The sequence below is a fragment of the Lacerta agilis genome, chromosome 6 (assembly GCF_009819535.1).
Source record: "Lacerta agilis isolate rLacAgi1 chromosome 6, rLacAgi1.pri, whole genome shotgun sequence".
Lineage (NCBI taxonomy): Eukaryota > Metazoa > Chordata > Lepidosauria > Squamata > Lacertidae > Lacerta > Lacerta agilis.
The window spans coordinates 74793612-74809608 of NC_046317.1; positions in this window are offsets into that span (position 1 = coordinate 74793612).

The window sequence follows — 15997 nt, forward strand, 5'->3', positions numbered from 1 at the left end:
TCCATGTTGATTGTTGACTTCTGCATTAATTCCCATGAAAGGATTACAAAGCAGCAGCAGGCAGGAGTTTGTGCAATTTTTCTCCACTGCCTTCTGTTTTACTTTGGAACAGAAACTGAAAACAGGCATGCATTTACTTGTCTGGCTACTTACTCAGAATTTTCAGCTGAGGATTTAGGTGCTATGTAAGTGTTATGTATGTAAGTATTGTTTGTTTGTTTGTTTGTTTGTTTGTTTGGGGACAGAAGTAAGTAATTAGTATGGCTAATGAGCACTGCCAAAAGTATATTATCCATCCCCTGTGAGCATCTGTGGGGAGCAGGCACTGAACATAGTGCAAAAATCTCCGAAAACAACAGCCTTAAGGAGTTTGCCCATTAAAAAACAAAGCCAGAACACTTTCAGAGACAAATGAAACTCTTTCCAGCAGTTTCTCAAGCATAACCAGAGGTGTGGATTTTATTTGCAAGTTATATAAAAAACAGTTATATTTTTAAAAGGTGTGGTGCAAGTGGTTTGTACCATCAGGTGATGGGTCACAGTAGGAGAGAAGGTCAAAATGTTTGGCAAAGGCATTAAACAACTGTGTATACAGGTGAGAATCCTGCCTCTGTTTCATGCAGAGAATGATGGCCTTAGTGAAGCAAGAACAATGTTTGAAGCTTTATTTGAAGCGCAACTTTTATATCCCAGCAGAGCTCTCCAAGGCCTGCAGAGGGGTGCAAAACTTTATGGCACATCTTGCATAAATTGCTTTAGTGTGATAAGAATCCATTGCATTCTTCATTTCTGTGCCGGCATGTGAGCAACACACATGGCACACCTTGCCTGAGTGTCTTTCTGCACTATCAATTTGTTGCACATTAAAAGTTTGTTTGTTTCTTGTTTGCACTGCGACTTTCCTTTCTTCATTTACAGCATTTGGGGAAGAACAGCACAGAATCCTCTGCGAGGCTTCCTTCCGGAGAGTGCTTGCATTTTCTGAACAAATGGCTCTCTTTTGTTCCTGAGAACACGTGACAGCACATTAACCGGCACTGTAATTAAAATGTACAGTGGGGTCTCAGGAGTGTCACAGACACTAGTCTCCATAGCTTCCAAACAGCTTCCAAACTCCATGAGGCCGCAGCAAGAAATTTGTAACATTTTTCAAGGCATGGGTGAAAAAGCAACGTCTTGGTCTTCCAGGAGAGGGCGCAATGAACAAATCTGATGTAACTTGAGGAAGCCACCCCCCCCCCCCCCAGCAACCAACAGAACCCCTAAACTGCAAATATAACCCTGCAGGGAGAGCGTTATTCTGACAAGGTCACGCAATTCTACCTCATAATGGTTGACTCCGCCAGCCACCAAATAATAATCTCAGAGATCTGCACCTGGCCAATTTCGAGGTGCTTGCTGTTAGTATGTAGAGCTTGAGACTACAGTCATACCTCTAGTTGCGTTAGGTTCAGATTACAGATTTGCGGGTTGCAAACGTGGCAAACCTTTCACCATATGCGCATGTGTAGGAGCACTCTGCGAGCTTTGCGCATGCGCAGGAGCGCCCTATTGCATCATGCGCACGCGCAGAAGTGGCACTCTACTTACGGACTTTTCGGGGTGTGAACGGCACCCCAGAACGGATCGTGTCCGTAAGTAGTGGTACCACTGTAGTTTACCTGAAGCCTTACCCCATGTATTACTATTATTATCATTACATAAAGCATTTGTACCCTGCTCTTCAGCCAAAAAGGTTCCCAGAGCAGCTCAAATACAACCAAAACAATACCTGCAGGCTTACAATCTAAAAAAAAAAAAAAAAAAGCACAACACACAAGGGAAAGGGGACAAGGAGGGAAGAGGAAAATCAAAACTTGAGTGCCAGTTTTTAAGTAGTTGTTGCTCTAATGGCCAGCTGGCACAGTTTGAGGGTAGAAATGATTCGGAGGAGCCCCAAAACAGGACCTGAGTCCAGAAGCGCTCAGCTGCTTGCATTCTCCATCAATTGGGCCTTTTGGTGGACATTATACAGCAGGGATGGGAAACCACCGCACCCCCTTCCTACGCCACTGCCTTCACCACCCCAGCTGCAACAAAACATGTCTCTCCCATATTGTTCTCTACAGCCACAGCAGGCACTGTAACTCTCCGATCGTTTAACTTCACCCCCGAAGGCGCATCCTCCATGTTTTTTCTGAGACTAAGTTTTAAAACTTTTAGTAAGCTACTAATAATCACCTACCCTGTGACTGTTTTTTATATCTGCACACATAGCTGCCACCAGAGTGACCACATTGGATTTCACATTTCAAGAGGCTGTTCCTTCGCCTTCTGACTCTGTGACAGGAATTTGGCTGCAAAAGCAGAAAAGCAGCTGTAATTCCCTTCTTGGTCCCAAATGACCCTTGACATACTAAACAGTTTATTAAACAACACATTCATGTTTAATCTCATTTCAGAGACTCAGGGCTGGTTCATTCAATTAGCAGAATCACTCAGAAGGACATTTCCTGATTGCACCACTTCAGGTTGCGGGTGAGGGAATCACAGATTTGAGTCTTTCATCTTAAAAATATATATCCCTAAATACAGAAAAGTAGCATGTCAGTGAAAAACTTTTAATCTAGGATAGGTTTCCCTAACCTGGCACAACTCCCACCTGCTTGACATTTAGCCATGCTGACTAGGGGGAGGGGGCAGTTTCAGTCCAACAACATATGGAAAGCACTGCATTGGGGAAGGCTGGCCTACTAGCTTCATCCCTGAGGTGCTATTTTTCTATATGCATGGAATATTTTTCAGGGAGTATTTATCTGGAGGGTACCATGTTGGATAAGTGGATAAGTGAAGTTACAAGTGAATGATTATTTATATAATACATATTTATAATGCCTGTTCTCAATCTCTGGAATTTTTTATAACTTTGGATTATTAACATACCAAGTTAAAATATTCTAAATAGCTGACAGAGTAATCCACATCCATATATTTCTCTCTCCACAAATACAAACGTGCTTGTGTGTGTGTGTGTACATGCATACACTAATTGGCATCTTTACTTCAGGGACATGAGAGCTGTGATCCTCTGGCTGTTGCTGGTCTCCAACTCCTATCAACTCCAGGCAGCATTGCCCAATGGTCAGAGTTGATGTGAACTGGAGGATGGCAGGTTCCACATCTCTGTTTTATGGGGAAACAGTTGTGCACAGTCATTTGTTAAGCATGCTGGAAATGGTAACTCTGTGAGGGGTAAACTACAGTTCCCAGGGTTCGTTGGGACGCCCTGTGTCCTTTAAAGGTGGTTGAAATGGATGGCATGGATATGACCAACTGACAGGAAACAAACCATAGGTGACATCAAGTGAGGTAGTTTACACTGCCTGCTCCACAATACTTTCACGAGTTCATCATTTGGAAACATTTCTTTCCATCTTTGAGAGAAACAGCAGCTTTTCAACTGCGCCCTGCCCTTTTGAATTTCTTGAGAGATAAATTTATATAGCCAAGTTAGAGATATTATGTGTGATGTGAGATGCTCAGAAACAGAGAAGGGAGGGAGGGAGGTATGGACTGAGATGTATCATTAAAAAGAAAAGACTTCACACTTAACAAAGACACTACAGTATTGTTTGGAAGATAGGATCTATATATATTAACATTCCAGCATTACCTCATTAAAATTGGATTGAAGTGCCAACGCACCACATTTTTACGATATTGTTAGCTTCTTCACTCTACATTTTGAAGCTATTCTAATACCAGTTAGCTCATTATTCAGTACAGGGAGGGGGGATATTTTTCAAACTGAGGGCCATGTGTGACTCTTAACTTTTAACAGTAAAAGTCAGAGGTGTCTATGTGGGTGTCGCACAACCCCACCCCTCCATGCAAGCAACAGAAATTACCACAGTTCAAGTGTCCGTCGACCATCTCAATTTGACTGGAACATCCCGGAATTACAGAAGCCATTCCAGCCCCGGATTGGATGTTCTATTTTCGGCACCAAGCTCTCGCGCAAATCACCTGCCTCCCATGAGAGCTCAGCACTGAAATACGTGCCTCTTTTGCATGAACTAGGGCGTATGGACTGGGAAAAGTCCATTGCAAGGCCAGGAGAGACATATTCGAACCTCTTAACCTAGTCTGCGACAAGGAGAGCATTTTATACAGAATCTCACAGGCTCAAACTCTTTACTGCAATTTTGTCCTACCAGAAAAAAATGCAGTCTTATCCCCTTCATCAAATTGTCCTCTGATTTAAATGAGGTTGCTTGTCATGACAGATAGGATCTGATTCTACTAGAGAGGGTTGGGGGGTTGGGGGGGCACCTCCATTATCAGCAGCGAGTGAATGAGATTAGCTACAGCCCATTGTCTTCCTACTTCACATTTCCAACATATGTTCTCTCTCAGCCTGGCTGCGGATTCCCACCTTGTAATTTTTAATAAAGACACAGACAGCCTGAGGGGACAAATTACTTGCCTGTATTCAACATGCTTCAGTGCTTTCAGAGGAAGAGTCTGGAGGGTGGTGGTGGTGAGAGAATTAAACAACACTTTGCTGGGTGGGTGGTGTGGGGACGCTTTTTTGAAAACAAGAGGGGAAAGATATGGGGATCTGAGTAAAGTTCATCTTAAGAGCAAAGAGGGGGGGAAAGCAAGTGGGGAAGCTTGCATGCCTCGATGGAAAATGATCAGGACTGGAGCTGACTTTCAGAACTGGCACTTTACAAAAAGAATTGTTTTTCCATAACACGGACAAACACCTTGGTCTTCCAAAAACCAAAACCACTATAACCCCAGAAAACAGTTTCTGCTCTGCAGGGCCTCTCTCGGGTCCAGAGAGGCCCAGGCCACTTCCAGCTTCTGAGGCCCCTAACCCATATCAAAAATGACAAGTCAACACACAGAAATAAAATGAGGTGCACTCACACTCATTCAGTATCCAAAAGATGGTTCCTTGCTTGCTTCAGACTCAGAGCAAGAAATTAAATTGATCCTCAGGAGACCATGTCTGAGAACTCAACACACAGATTGAATAGGATAAATTTGGTCAGTGGAAATGCCTTGGATTCTCATCTATTTAGGCTGCAATCTTCACCCCACTTGCCAATGAGTAAGCCCCCCTAAATACAGTAGAATCATAGAATTGCAGGGTTGGAAGGAACCCCAAGGGTCATCTAGTCCAACCCCGTGCAATGAAGGAATCTCAACTAGATCATATATGACAGATGGCCATCCAACCTCTGCTTAAAAATTTCTAAGGAAGGAGAGTCCACCACGTCTTGTGGGTGTCTGTTCCGCCATCAAACAGCTCTTGCTCTTTCTTCTGATTAGACATGGTTAGGGTTGCACTATAAATTGCTGTGCGTATGGCATGTTAAAAATATGTTTTGTGGCACAGGGCTTCCCTCTCCCTTCACTCCCAATTTTGACCATATAGTGTTAGGTTTTGCATTTTGTCTGCAGCTACCGGTATATCCTCTCTCAATCAATCCTGTTGATTAAACCTTCCATGTCTAAGCTGTTATAATCCCCTCATTGCTGCTTGCATGCTGAGGCTATAGTATTCACTCGCTGCGTTGCCATTTTTCAGAAAATTGACCATGCCTTTTCAAAGCTGCCAAAGGAGTGTATATCAATCACTGGTTTTCTGGTTACAAACATTTATAGTTCACATGAACCTGCACTGTGATACATCCTTATATCCTTATGTTCTTAAATGCATGACTCAGTCCACAATTACCAACTTACTGCTCAACTCATTTGCTGTGGTATGTTCATCCCATGGCTTCAGGGACAAGTTGGACACATGCAGGCACTATCACAAAACCACTTCAGTGCAGCAAACATCCATATTCACAGTCCTTCATTTCCAGGTCCCTATCGATAACCACATTGTAAAGCAGGAAACTAAGCAAGCACACCATTGAGTATTATTTGAACAAGACTGACCAAGAAGTTTGCCTTGGGTTTTTTTTAAAGAGTTTTGTGAGAAACAGATTCCCATTAAAAATATTTCCAATGTGCCCAGACTATTTGCTACAAAAGAGTGCTCCTTATTTAAGCTGTGGTAATACGAGCAGGAACTATGTCCAGCTGTTCAGAATCTATATTGCTTCCTAGGCAAAGTTTCTAAAGACTTTCCAGTCCTTTAGAATAATAAAAATGATGAATAGTCTTGAGCTCTGTGAACCAAAGGTTTTGAAGTGTAACCTGCTACTTGTAATGTACTCAGTAGTTGTGACCTGTATTATATTTACATTATGGTCCACTGCAAGTAGACAACAGGGGAGGGGGCAGGGGAGACAGCCATAAAATTAAACCAAATGAAACAATTGCTGCATAAAATAATTGGAGCAATTGCTTTACAATTCTCCGTTATGTTTTCTGAGAAGCAGTGCTTTGCGTTTCGTAAATTTTTCAGAACATGATTTGAATAGAAATGTAACCTATCCATTACAAAAAAAAAAAAAAACTCAGCATGGAAAATTATTTTTCCTATCTCAGTTCTCCTCACAAGACTGTGACTCGTGTTCCACTTTTCTGAGTAGTAAGAAGTTCCAGGGGTGTAGCTCTTACCCACGATTGGGTTCCTTTGGAAGGAGGTCCCTGGAAGTATATGGCCTTTTGTAGCATTTTTGTTTATTTACTAATGCACAGGTTGGACATAGGTGGAGGCACAGCTCAAATGCACCAACAGATAGCCAAAGTCTATTGCACCCACATCAAATGTTCCAGAAAGAGGTGGCCCAATGCAGTTTTCCCATCTCCCTCTGTCTCTGGAACTCTTTGAGTCTCTGACTCCAACTGCAATCCATACCCCTCTTCTCCCAGATAGCCTGGCCCAACCCTCTGCAGCAGGGCAACTCACCTACTCTGACCAGCACTAAGCCTCCTTCGCTCCTATGGAAACACATCATTGGAACACGACTGACTGTCAACACTCCTTTGTCAGATCCGAGATGCTGGTCAGGTATTGCCTCGGGACAACCCACAAGCGTAGCCCCTACTCACAGAAAAGAAATCTGATAGGAAGGTTATTAAGAATTCCGTTTCACAGACAGTAGTCTGAGTCTAATACTGTAGTGAAACCTGAGAGTCAATATTATAGGCGAGAAGTATTCAGATTTGAACCAAACAGCCCTTCAGACAGAGGGACAGAGGAGTCTGCCTTACATTGAGTCAGACCATGCATCCATTTAGCTCAATACCCTGACTGGCAGTGGGTCTCCAGTGTTTCAAGCAGGGGGTGATCTAGCCTTTACCTGGAAATAATAATAATAATAATAATAATTTATTTATACCCCACCCATCTGGCTAGGCCTCCCCAGCCACTCTGGGCGGCTTCCAACACAATATTAAAATACAATAATGCCAGGGATAGAATTTGGGGACTTCCTCATGGCCCTTCAGAAATCCCAGAAATCCAGATCAGGCCATCCCCACTACAGTTGCTATTTCCCAGAAGGAAAGTAGCCATTGGCATCACTACGAGTTTCCCTCCCAATGTAAACATACAAACAGAAGAGTTTTGGGAGAGTGGGATCTGGAATGGGAGTGTGGCAGGGGCAAAGTGTTTAAGCCCTTCTCTCCATATGCCACAGCACTGATCCAGATACACTCACTGCTGCTATTTAGTCAGGGGAATAATAATAATAATAATAATAATTTCTACCCCACCCATCTGACTCGGACTCAGCTATACAGCTGCAAATAAACGTTTTAAGTGTGTTGTAAAGTGCATTATACAAATAGAAATACAGGTACTTTATTGTCACTGTACCACTTGTTTACAGTGAGATTAAACAAGCCCCCTCCCCCCCCCCACAATTTCTCAGTCCTTGTTACACTCCATGTGCTACTACGTGACACTAGATGGCAATGGCAAGCTGGCAAATTTGATACATTTTTTCAAAACTTTTTTTTAAAGCATTTTCACAACGTTTTTTTATATGTGTGTAGATTCCACCTAGGTTGCACTAGCCACTGTGGGCAGCTTACAACATAATTAAAACACAACAATCGTCAAACATTTGAAATAAAACTTCCCGATACAGAGCTGTCTTCAGATGTCTTTGGAAAGTTGTGTAATTGTAATCCCCTGATGAACATCTAGTTTTCTCTCAGATGTAGGTAGGCCTATTGATTATAAATGAGTTTAGGACTGAGCTAACTCTGTCTGGAAGCAGCGGGATGGGGTGGGGGGGAAGGATAAATACACACACTTGTTTGCTGTGTGTATTCTGTCTAAACCCTTGACTAAATTATCAGATGATAATGTGTATTATCCTGCTGTATTCCTGCAGCACTTTCACCACATCTGACCACTACCTGATAGCCATTATGCCACATATTTACAGAACATGCATACCATGAAATTGGCCCTGGGCTGGTTTCATTTTAAGCCAGCCTAGGGGCAATTTGGGCCGTGTGAAAGTAGAGAGAGAGAGAGAGAGAGAGAGAGAGAGAGAGAGAGAGAGAGCATATTTGATCAGTTAGTGATGAAAAGCTCAAACATCCATCGGATGCAGGGATTTTAAAAAACTTTTTCTTTTTTGCGTGTTGTGTTAATGATTGGGAGCCATATGTTTTAAGAACAGCATCAATAGTATCAGTAGCTACAGTTCTCTTCTCGGATTACTTTTTACTGCCTGCCTAATTTTGAGCTTTAATGGCTAACATGCATTTTGTTTATGAGTTACAAATGTTCTGAATTTGATGACAGTAAAAAAGCAAAGCAACAAAATATTTAGTCTCTCTTCCTCTGCACTGAGGAATCAGTTTGCAGTTTGTGTGTAGTGTTATGTCCTTATAACCAGATCAGTTGTGTGTGTGTGTTTGTGTATTTGTGTGTAGTGGGAAAGAGTTATGCGAGGACCCTGTGATATTTATGGTAGACTTCCCTCCCTGCCGTGGTTGCTTTGGGAGTGAACAGAGGATTTCAGCCCGGATCAGCCCAAAACATTCTGCTGCCTGGGGTGAAATGCAGGATGGTACCTCCCTCCACGCGTTCCACATAGAGAAGACAGCCACATTGCCATTGATGGGAGTTTCTACTTGGTAGAGATCCTCTTCTTCTTTCCCTTTGGTCCTGTTTGGCCTCTCAGACAGTCTGCACATGGAGGGCACAAGCACTTAAGAAATGTCTTCCTTTTTCGCCCTGCTGGAGATAAGCAGTGGTGTGCAATGGTTAGAGTTCTGGACTCCAACCAGTGTGAATGGGCTTCAAACCTCCACTCAGCTATGAAGCTCACCGGATGACCTTGGGCCAGTCACACACACACTCGGCCTAGCTGACCTCATTGTTGTGAAAACAAAAGGGGTGGAGGAGATCCTCTGGATTTGTTAGCCAATCCGAGAGAAGAAGCATTCAAAGCATAGCTGTCAACTTTCCCTTATTCCGTCGCCGTTTCCCACTGCAAAAAAAGGGAAGGTTGACAGCTATGATTCAATGGGTAGGAGGAAAACTGCTAAAACCAACACACAATCTCAAACAGAGGGTTGTTTACAACAGCCCACACTGTTACGCAAAACCATTGTGGGAAGGGAACAGCAAGTCCACACCTACTGGCCCACTCTGATGGTCCACTCAATGTGCAGGTATTGGGCCCATGAGGATTAGAAAGAGCAGGGGCCATCCCACTACTTCCTCCTTGTGTTTGTTATACCTGTACATGTGGAGGGATTTATTGAGAACAAGAAAACTGAAAAAACATATGTGATGCTGTTATAGGAACATAGGAAGTTGAATCAGATCCATTGGTCCATATACCACAGTATAGTCTCTGTTGACTGACAGTCAAAACAAAATATAAAATCAAAAAATCCTTCCAGTAGCACCTTAGAGACCAACTAAGTTTGTTCTTGGTATGAACTTTCGTGTGCATGCACACTTCTTCAGATACTTCTTCAAATGCATGCACACGAAAGCTCATACCAAGAACAAACTTAGTTGGTCTCTAAGGTGCTACTGGAAGGATTTTTTTTATTTTATATTTTGTTTTGACTATGGCAGACCAACACGGCTACCTACCTGTAACTTGACTGACAGTGGCTGAACAGGGTTCCAGGCAACAGACTTTCCATCCATGGAAATTCCAGGGATTGAACCTGGTATGTTCTTCTGCATGCAAGGCAGATGCTTACCCACTGAGCTATGGCTTTATTTCTTTACTTTTTTTAACCCAGCAGAGTGCTCAAATTATGGCAGTGGGAGAAAGCGGAGGACTTAATTTAATCTAGTATCCTTATCCCCCGATGCCTCCAATTTTAGCTAAACCATGCCCGCAAGCCTTCTAAAAGTAGCACGTAAAGGAGCAGCAGAGCAGTAAGGAAGTCACCCTGCCCCCGTGTAATTCAAGCACTGAATGAGCTTCAAATTCTAGAAGAGAGGATGTTTCTTTCAAACTGGATGCCACATGCATCACAAGATATCCACAAAAGGTCTTCCCAGACGTTTTGCATATTTGTTAGGAAAAAACCAACACACACACAAACACAATCCAGACATGCATATGGCTGTCCATGTTGCATAGTTTCGTTGTTAGTTAATTCGCACTACAAATAACACCAGCGAGAATGTGTGATGAATGGTGGAAGTCGCTACAGGATGCATTAACTGTAGGGAATGCTTGCGAGTACTCTGCACCTAATCATTTTCCCGCGTGGTACTTCGCCATATGCATTTCTCTCCCTGGCATCTAGAATCTCCTTTAGACAGCATGTTCTTTCAGGAGTAACAGCACCAAGGGATTGGTCTTCCTTCCTTCTTTCCCCCCCAGGAGTAAACAAAGCGCCAGCGTGGTGGATATATGACCTATCCAGGATATTGTGAGAGAGATCTATATGACTGTTTTGAATGCTTTCACACATGTACACCTCATGCACACAACTTGCACCTGATGTTTAATGAGAGGCAGTAGGGCCTACGGAAATGAGCGTAGCAGGACTGAGCATCTGAGGAATGCAGATTTAAGGCTGATGCTTTGTCACCTTGTTTTCAAACCCCTGTCTCTGTTCACATGATGGGGAAGCATTCAAGAAAAACAAGAACACTCCCTTGATGTCCTTTGGGGAGGCTCTGGTGTGCCTGTTTGAAACAACTGAGACTTACAACACTGTGGGGAGAACCCCACATTTCTGTCCACTGCCCCCTGCCCCCCCCCCCCCGCCCCCCAGGCTCCACAAAAGATGAAGGTAAAAGAAAGTAGCCGCAGGCTGTTGAAGCAGGAAGCTGTTGCTCCCTCTCCAGCCATGTATTTGGGATCCCTGAGCATGGATTAGTTACCTCTCAGTGCACTTTAGCAGCCTTTTGTCAAAGTGGTTAATGACTGGCGTATAAACCTGTTTTTAAATCCTCGAAACATACTTGATGAGGCCTCCCACTTCAAATATGTTACTGAAGGGGAAAGGGAGAATCGCCGAGTCAACCTGCTGAAGACATAACTGCTACAAAGGATTATGGCACGATGAGTATTTTAATCCGATGCCTTAGCTGTGACCTGTTGGATGGGTAAGGAATTCCACCACCATCCTCAAAGCTGAAGGCAGCCCTGTGTCCCAGCTTCCTACACCTCCTCAATATTTACCTTCCCTTTCCACAAGGGCAAGGCAGTGGTGGACTTTGGGTTCTCAAATTTCAGCCTCTGGACAGGAAGAACCAAAGCACTGATTTGGGTACCGCAAACTTCAGCCCAGAGGAACCAACTGAAGTCAGGTGTAAAAGGAGCTAGTTCCTGTGATGGCAAGTAGCAGTAAGGCTGGCCGCAGAAGGAATTGAAGGCAGTTCACAACCACAAAAATAATAGTAAAAGTGCTGAAAATAAAGTAAGTTTCCTGAAACACAGAAAATAAACTAAAGACCATCAAATAAAATCGTCAGATGTTTTGGGCTACAACTTCCATCACTAATGATTGGCTGTCCTGGCTGGGGCGGAAGGAAGTTGGAGGACAATGACATCTGGAGGTTGGAGAAGGCTACTAAAAAGGATCTCGAAGCATCCTCTATGGATGAAGCCTCAATTATAGTTGCAATATTGGATTAAGTTATGGCATCTCACGAGGCAGCTGCTCATTTGCATATGGCAATTAATTTAAATGTATGCAAATCTACAATTGCCCATGGTCCGGAATTAAAGCTGAACAGCCCCCATGAGTAAGCTAACCTTGCCGAAATAATGAATGAGGAGTTGGATTGAGTTGCAACTGCAATGTCTCCTTTCGCCACTGCTAATTTGCATGCGTTAATTCATTTAAAATACATGCAATTATAATGTTGCCTATAGCCTGGAATTACAGTTGAGCCTTTTGAAACCCTCAAGCAGCCAAGTGTTGAGAAAAAGGAAGCAGATGTCTGAGATCCAGCTGCGAGTCAACCTGAGAGTGAGTGGATTAGTGCTAAAATTCTAAAAAGAGGGGTAGGGTACAGGAAAAGGGGGAATGGGAGTGGCGGGGGGTTGGCTTTTACTCACAGAAACTAATAGATCTCCATATTTGGCATTAGAAACCTTTTTTTCTCATTAAGTCATATAAATTAATAACCCTGGGTTCCCTCCCCCAATATACATGACCTGAATATATGTGCCTCTTGAATCTTTGGGTCCTTCTGGTGTTTCCTTGTGACCTAATGTCATTGTGGACTAGACTCATGATATTCTATTCTACCAAGTGAGCAGCTAGCACTCTGGTTCAACAGTGGTCTTCTATGTCCTGGTGCTTTGGTAAGGTCACCAAAGGCCCATCATGGTAGCAGCCTTTTCCTAAAAACCCATTGTAGATGGTAGCAACCACAGATGAAAAGAGAGGTGCACTTGGAGCAACTCTACTCTTATCTTAAGAATGATTTTGAGAGAGAGTGGTGGTCCACCGGGAGAATATTGTGGCCACTTGGCTCATTTCCCGTTCCCACTGCTGCTGGGCTACCAAGAGCTAAGCCATGGTTTGGCTTAGTGTTACATCTGAACCCAGGCTTGTGATTTACTTCCTCCTAAGAAATGGGGTTGGCGCTGTGGGTTAAACCACAGAGCCTAGGGCTTGCCGATCAGAAGGTCAGCGGTTTGAATCCCCACGATGGGGCGAGCTCCTGTTGCTCGGTCCCAGCTCCTGCCCATCTAGCAGTTCGAAAGCAAGTCAAAAGTGCAAGTAGATAAATAGGTACCGCTCCAGCGGGAAGGTAAACGGCATTTCCATGTGCTGCTCTTGTTCGCCAAAAGTGGCTTAGTCATGCTGGCCACATGACCCGGAAGCTGTATGCCGGCTCCCTCGGCCAGTAACGCGAGATGAGCGGCGCAACCCCAGAGTTGTCCACAACTGGACGTAATGGTCAGGGGTACCTTTACCTTTACCTTTAAGAAACAATGAGCAGCAAGCTAAGAACAACCTTCGTTATAGATCATGGTTTGTTTGGAGCAAGATAAACTACAACCCTGGTTTCAGAGGTGATGCTAAGCCAAACCATGGCTTAGCCATGTCCTGGCTTACCAGATGTCCTGGTAGCACACCAGGAGTCAAGAAGGAGCAAAACAGCTGGTATTTCCCTCCGTGAAGCCTTGCTCCTTCACATTAATCCATAGTTTGGCATAACATTAAGTGCAAGATAGGCCACTGTCTTCCATATTCATTTACCTGTCTGCTACAGATCTAAAAGCCAAAAAAGCGTGATACATTAATACTGTAGCCTTTAAGCTATACTTGCTACTTTTTTGATAATTGCTTTTTTTACTTGTTTGCATAATTGTATAAACTGTTGTTGTTGTTGTTACTCACCCACCCTTCACCTCAATGATGCAGGGCTTGTTACAACAATATAAACACAATATTATAAACAGTTCAGAACAACTTACTATCACAGAATTGAGATGCTATGGTTATATTGGCAGTATGGTTAATAGTAGTACTATGCTTTGGGAAGAAATCAGCCCTGAGCACTCACTGGAAGGACAGATCCTGAAGTTGAGGCTCCAGTACTTTGGTCACCTCATGAGAAGAGAAGACTCCCTGGAAAAGACCCTGATGTTGGGAAAGATGGAGGGCACAAGGACAAGGGGACGACAGAGGATGAGATGGTTGGACAGTGTTCTCGAAGCGACTGGCATGAGTTTGGCTAAACTGCGGGAGGCAGTGGAGGATAGGTGTGCCTGGCGTGCTCTGGTCTATGGGGTCATGAAGAGTTGGACACGACTGAATGACTGAACAACAACAACAATGCTCTGGGACCCTATGGTGAAGGGCAGATAAGAAATCACACACACACACACACACAGGGATCCAATTTTAATTTATTTTAATTTATTGCATGCCTGCTCTGTCCAGTCATCTCTTTCTCCTTCTGCCAAAAAGGGGGGGGGGGAAGAAATCCGTAGTGGCCCTGTGCTACAAACTGCAGGTTACTAGGATACAGATCACAGAACCCACCATATCTCATGCATGAAGAAACCCCAAATCTTCAGAGAAATGATGTGAAGGTCACGCAGGTAGGATTGTACCAGAAGTCGTTAAGAAATGCTAGCCAGTTCTTAAATGATGGTGCTGGGGCCTTTGTCTCCTTTTGGACACATTTGGCATTTAGCTTGCTCTGATAGGACTTGATATAGCAAAACCAGCTGCCCAGTTACCATAAGGCTTGGGTTGCATTGTCAGAGGCTGGAATGAAACCTTACAGTTGGCTGCATTATATTAAAATGTTGTATTCATCTACTTTTCTGTGGTCCTTGAGGTTTCGGGGGTGGGGGTGGGGAGTCTGCAATATCATCTGGGGGGAAATTATAATACGGTTGTTGTTTCCTTCTAAACAAAGTTATTTTTCACAGGCAACATGTCTCCTCAGACAAGTTTACATCAATTAGAAAGGAAATGAAAGAATACCACACCACAGAGAAATGTCATCACCCTTGGACCAATTCCCATAAAGTCTAACATATTTAAGAACTGAGGGAAGACGTGCTGATCAGCATTGAGAATAGATCTGAACATGTTCCTAACACACCCAATCCACTCTTAGCCTATCCTGTAACGCAACACACACCATTGGTGGTTGACATACCCCTGATCAAGCACTATGGAAAACCAACAATTTCTCCACACACCCCCTCTTGGTGTTCTTGTATCTTTATTATGAGCACATTTGGGCTTATGACATAGGAAACCACCTGTATTCTGAGCACAGGTATTTGCATGTACATATACACTCTACTTGGTCAAAACAACTGAGCTCATAATTGACAATATATCTCCCTCTCTTCCTCTCTAGGAGTTAAACACTGTTATAATGAAACCAGAACCAAGTTGTCCATTGTTTCTCAGTATATATCCTATCACATCAGCCCTTGTGGATGCAGACCTGCTCTTTGTTGCTATAGAAGGGGGGGATGGGAGCGGAATTAATGAGCGGAAACTGCAGGGAAGCAGATTTTGGTTGAACATTAGAAGAAAGTTTCTAATGTTTAAAGAGCTGTTCATCAGTGGAACACAGACTGCCTTGGGAGGTGGTGGGCTCTCATCATTGCATCAGTGCTCCTCGTGCATGCAATTTTGTCCATAGGATACCATGGCATCAAAATGCCAACCTATATGTTCCCCCCAGATTTCTCATTTGCAGGGGAAATCTGGAGTGGTAAAACAAAAACCTGCCACAAATGGGTCTGAATGGCACTGTTTGCCAATTACCGGTAAGCTCTTCTCTGGAAGCATCCAGATTCTGCACTGTGTGTGGAGAGCTAAGACTTAGATGGCTCACAAGGTCCCTACCATCTCTAAACCTATTACTTGACACGTCTTGCAGAGTGTTGCAGTCACTTCAGGTTCTCCCTGGTGAGGTGGAAAATACGCTGGTGATGGTGTGTTGGCAGCCACACAAGGCAAGGACCAAGTTGCAGTCTTCCCAAACTAAGAATGCCTTTTACAGGTGTTGGTCTGCCATAGTCAAAACAAAATAAAAAATAATAAAATTCCTTCCAGTAGCACCTTAGAGACCAACTAAGTTTGTTCTTGGTATGAGCTTTCGTGTGGTATCTGA